Genomic DNA, 6,000 nt, shown 5'->3' with positions numbered 1-6,000 from the left:
GATGAAAGGTAAATTGTTTAATGGGTTTGAAAGAGAGAAGGACATAGGGAAAGGTGAGCATATGGAGGCTGCTAGAAGAAGGGAAAGAGGAAATGGAGTGAGAAAGGCCTCCGCTGGCACCACGCAACTGGGCCATAGTGAGGAGACTGGGGAAGAGGATGTGAAGATGGTGGGAGGCAGACAAAGTGGATGGGAAGGAGAGGAGGCAGCAGGGGAAAGGGGAGAGACTATGGGAGGGGCAGGGAAGAGAAAGAGGACATGGTGGTGGAGGGGGAAATGAGATTCCCCCCCCTCCCACAAGTCTTTGTGGGTCCTCCACTTATATTTATTTTGAAGTCACAAATCCCTTCCCTCAAAGGAATGTTTCTTTCCCATTTTCTTTATTTCTGTCAGATGTAACACTGGAGCAAATATTTGCAGTAAAGGTGATCAGATTTATCTGATTAAGGGCTACAATGCTGTGCACACTATGTCTTACTGAGTACAGCCAGACTTTCTTTACAGTAAACATGCCAAGGATTGGCCTGCGTGTGGCTCACATCCAGGGACCAGGTTGTCTCTGAATTTGAAACTTGCATTAGTTTGCTGTGAGGGGAACCCACCAAAGTCCTAATTTAGGGGACCTCAGTACTATATTCAGCACCTGATTAACCAAGGCAGACATACTGGCAAAGTAAAAAGAAAGTTTATTTATGTTTAAAGACCCAAATAAACTGATGCACTGCAGATATCTCTGGCAATGCATACCACGCAGGATATGCCCACTGTCTTTTATACCTTTTTACAAATAAGCCATCAAAAAGGTTATTTAAAATATCAAGTTACTTCTACAAGAATACAAAAACGTCTATTCAGAAAACTTTTAAAAGATTGACAGGGAGTGTAATCTGGAAAGTGTTCAAGATGGGTAGCCGTGTTAGTCTGTCTGTAGCAGTAGAAATGAGCAAGGGTCCAGTAGCACCTATAAGACTAACAAAATTTGTAGTAGGGTATGAGCTTTCATGAGCCACAGTTCACTTCTTCAGATACAGCTAGGATGTGAGTCCATCTGTGCTTATATCTTGGAGAGTGGATTGATTTCAGATGTTGAATGACAATAGCAGGTAAATGACAAAAGCCCGTAAATGACAATAGCAAGTGTGATTGAATAGTGTGGGATATGCACTTCTCTGCATACCCCACCCTATCCAATCACACCTGCTATTGTCATTCGGCATCTGAGATCATTCCACTCACCAAGATATAAGAAGATATGTACTCACATTCTAGCTGTATCTGAAGAAGTGAGCTGTGGCTCACGAAAGCTCATACCCTACTACAAATTTTGTTAGTCTTATAGGTGCTACTGGACTCTTGCTCATTTCTACTGCCACAGTCTGGAAAGTGTTATACTTGACACTCTTGAAGCATCTCTTGTTATCTCTGTACATACCAAGGGGGGGGGCATACATTCATGAGACAATGTGGGGAGTGCTGGAGAATCAAAGCCACAACATTCAAACACTGTCAAGGCCAACTCCTTGTAAATCATAGTGCCCTGGAACATTCTCCTCTCCCACTATCAGCAGCAGCTAAACTGCTAATCCTGCAAGGCCAAATTAGGTGAAGAGAAGAACAGAGGAGGAAGGCAGCCAAGACTCATCCCAGCATGCCTTTCAACAGAACCAAAGAACGATTGAACTTACAATAAAAGCTCAGCTAAAGCTATATCTCTAAAAGAAATTTTCTCTTAACATTTGCCAAATGAACTAACAGTTCAAATGTATTCTACCATCGGCTTTTGGTAGCTCACGGTCAGTGCACATGGCATCTAGTATCTATACAGCACACATTTATTATTTGTAAGAGGGGGAGAGTGTGTGTGTGTTCCATATATGCTTCACATATGTTTCCTTATGCCTTAATCGCTGCTGTATAAGATCTATTTATCCCCATACTACCCATCAGAGGCTAAGATAATTGCTAATTTATTATTTGGCATATTTTTTATCGCATCCATCCTCCAGGGAGGCCAGGATGGTATACACAGTTCTCTGCCTTCCTCCATTTTTTCCTCAAAACAATCTTGTGAGGGAGGTGAGGTTGAGAGATAATGACTGGCCCAAAGTCCCCCAGCAAGCTTCCGTGACAGAACAGGAATTTGAACCTGGATCTCCCAGAGCATAGCTTGATTCTCTAACCACTTTGGCTTTGAACTTGCTAGGCTACCTAGCACGTTCATGGCAGGAGTGAAACTTAGGGGCTTCCTGGTTGCTGGCCTTTTTGTTATATCCAATTTTAATATTTCCCAACAAATATATTCAGAGACTTGGCAGGTGGAAGAGCCTAAACTTCATTATCCTTGAAATCAAATCAGAATCTGCAGCTAGTGCAGAATGTGGAGACTAGACTGTCGATTGGGGCCTGCTCTTGGAGGCATGTGACTCCAACATTACAGCAATTATGCTGGCTACTGATCTGCTCCCAAGCACAATTCAGGGTGTTGGTTTTGGCCTTTAAAGTCCTACATGGCTTGGAACCGCAGTATCTGAAGGATTATCTTCGCCCAAATGTTCCTGCCCAGGAATGAAGACCACAGAGAGAGGCTCATTGGCTAAAGAAGCTCACCTGGTGGGCACACGAGAGAGGGGCTTTTCAGCGGCCATCCTATGATTATGGAGCAGCATTCCCAGGGGAGGTGCATCAGGCCCCCCGACGGCCAATCTTCAGGAGGCAGCTGAAGACATTTTTATTTAGGACTGCTTTTAATTAGTTTTGTTTTTATGTTTATTGGCAGTCCTAAATCATGTTTTTAAACTTTGTTTTATTCCTTTTATGATTGTTATTTTATTTATATTGTAAGCTGCCTCGAGTTCCTACAAGGTAGAAAGGCGGCTAATCCATGTTTTAAATAAGTAATTAAAGTAAATTGCAAAATCCAGTGATCTTTTGGCACACAGCAAAAGCTCGTAGGAGCTTGAAAAGGAATTCTTGTGAACGTTGGACTGGTGAAGCTCGCAGAAGTGCTTTGGGCGCTTGCTAGTATGATTAGTTAGGGATTCACTAGCAAATGTTCAGGTAAAACTAGTAGCCCCCAAAGTACAATTTGCTTTCTCTCGTATGTGAGGGTTTATTCCAGTGTAATCTCTGTCAGGTTTCATTGTAGAAGTTGGTGCAGAAGAAGCGTGCCTTGAGAGCACTTGGTGTGCCAACATTTTTGCCTACAATGCTGCCTGCCTTCTGCCCCTTTGCAACCTGGTATGGCCCAACCTCAAGTAAAATCACAGGGGAAATAGGAAAGCTATGGATAGCTGTGCGTACAGAGGGTCTTGCTGTAATGGCTGGCCTGCCCTGGGAGACTTGGTCAAAACAAGCAAATCTTCCCCACCTGGCTCAGGATGAACTGGTATATGGACCTTTAATCAGGTGGTCTCTGAGACATCATTCATATTGGTTGCCATTTGGCTGGGCCCTGCATGGGATTGGTTGGACAGGAACTGAAGCATATGACTGGGTAGGTGGAAGGCTAGGATGCCAGGCGGAGGCAAGGAACCTGGACACCATCAATGTTGATGGGATAGGAATAACAACAACAATAACAACATTTGATTTATATACCACCCTTCAGGACAACTTAATGCCCACTCAGAGTGGTTTACAAAGTATGTTATTATCCCCACACCAATCACCCTGTGAGGTGGGTGGGGTTGAGAGTGCTCTGAGAGAGCTGTGAGTGACCCAAGGCCATCCAGCTGGCTTCAAGTGGAGGAGTGGGGAATCAAACCTCCAGGTTAGAGTCCAGTGGCACTTTAAAGACTAATAACATTTATTTCAATATGGGCTTTCATAAGTTATGGGAATTTTTCTTATGGGAAAGTTTAGGGGAGGAGTTGAGGCAGGGAGGTTTGGTATGAATTATATTGTGATTCATTCAAGTGTAAATTCTCAGCGTATGGGGGAAAGGGAGCTGACGTAGAAAGGTTAGGTGTGAATCCCATCAAAAATCAATAGGATTAGTAACTCATAGTGGATGATGAGAGGGTCAGACATTTGCACAGATAAGCAAAATGATGAAATAGGATACACAGGCCGTTTTCATACTGCTTACCAGCCATGGAACATTGTGCTAAGCTCCCAGAACAACAGCGTCTTCCTGGCACAATTTCATGTGAGAACTCTTCTTGCGCAAAATCACACCAGGAAGACGCTGTCGTTCCAGGAGCTTGGTGCGATGTTCCGCGGCTGGTAAGCAGTGTGAAAACGGCCACAGTGTACATAGGGAGAAATATTATAAAGTTTAAGTGAAAATTAACTGATATTGATACGGGGTTATATTCTGATAAAACATGTTAAGAACAACACACTAAAATTTCTAAGATGTGTTTCTCTTGTTTCTGTCTGTCGGGTTGCTTTCTCTGTCCAAAATTGCCTTGCTGTCCTGCTAGCAGGAAATCAACGATGTCCCCTACTTTTATTCCTGGACTGAATCCTACAAAGGTCAGGACATGCATGAATGTCCTTTTGGAAGAGAAGCAGGATTTGGAACCAATGGGAAATGGCTCAAAGGCAGCCTCCCCCAAATCTCTTTATATTAACAAGGAGCCAGCACCACATTACAGCTAAGAAGGACTTTCAGGAAAGAGAATCAGGATCTCTAATGATCCTTAACAGCTTCTCTGCGAGAGCTCACAGCTGTACAATCACAGGCTGATCCTTCATGTGACCCAGACATCACCCAAGGCATGGATTAAAGGCGCAAGAATCCAAGCCAGACACAACACAGTACTCAGAGTGTGATAACTGTGGTGCAGAGTGTTTGTTTCACAAAGAGTGGCTGTCATTTGTAGGGAATTGGACAAAACCAGCAAGGCGAGGCACCTGCTTGTGTGTTCTTTGGTGATATTGCAGGGATTGGGTTGCTAGGAGCTGTTGATGCTCAGGCCATCTGTTGCCTGGCAACCACCAGAAGCTGATGTTCTTTTTGGAAGTTGGCAATGGGGTGTTAGTGGGGGCTTACAGTGGGACATCTCACCGGTGGTTTTTGTGCTTGATATGAAGGAATGGGCCAAAGGAGAAAGCGATGTCCACATCTTCCATTCATTTTCCATTCTCTCTCTGTTCTTCTTCCTCCATTATCTTTCAAGGTCTTTTCCTCCTTCAACTGTCATTTTGGTTTGAGGAACCTCAATAGCGCATGCCATGAGCCCATCCTCCAAAGCAGCCATTTTCCCCAAGGGAACTGATTGCAGTAGTCTGAAGATCAGTTGTAATTCTGGGAGATCTCCAGGCCCCACCTGGAGATTGGCAACCCTGTGTGTTGGTGAGGGGCCACACCTTAGAGGCAAGGAACATGCTCTGCATACACGAGGAGTGGGAGACGAACCAGGGGCTTAATTTGAACAAGGCCTCAACCAGGAATGTGTTTTCAGTGCTGGTGCTCTGGAACATGGGAAACTATGAAGATGATTGTAAATACAAGCAGAGTACATTTAGCTCAACGTTGTGTGCCCATAAACACATGTGACCAAGGGACAGGATTCACAATGGATGTGATATTTGGCATGGATCTATGTGCTGGGCTTCAAAGCATTTGGTGACTTGTACTGTCTGCTTCCCTGGTACAGGCCCAAGAGGGTGTGCTGTGGAGTAGCTGCTTTGGGCTCTGAATTCAGCTCCAGTATTTAGCAGAGAACAACTGTGTTAGGCTTGGATCGGGGAGACCCAGTTTCAGACCCTTGCTCTGCCATCTGACGTCAGGTGTCTGATAAAAAGAACTCTGATTCTCAAAAGTTCATACCCTGGAAATGTTGTTGTTTCTTAAGGAGCTACAGGACCTGAATCCTGCTTTTGCTTTGCCCTAAAGCTCACTGGATGATCTTGGACTAGTCGCTCTCTCATCCCAACCTACCTCACATGGTTGTTGTGAGGATAACATAAATAAAGTTGTATACTTTCTGAGTTCCTTAGAGAGAGAGAGTGGGATAAATATCAGTCTAATAAATATGTATTTTATTCCCCCTA

Source organism: Eublepharis macularius, chromosome 5 (assembly GCF_028583425.1).
Source record: "Eublepharis macularius isolate TG4126 chromosome 5, MPM_Emac_v1.0, whole genome shotgun sequence".
NCBI lineage: Eukaryota > Metazoa > Chordata > Lepidosauria > Squamata > Eublepharidae > Eublepharis > Eublepharis macularius.
This window is presented reverse-complemented; position numbering follows the sequence as displayed.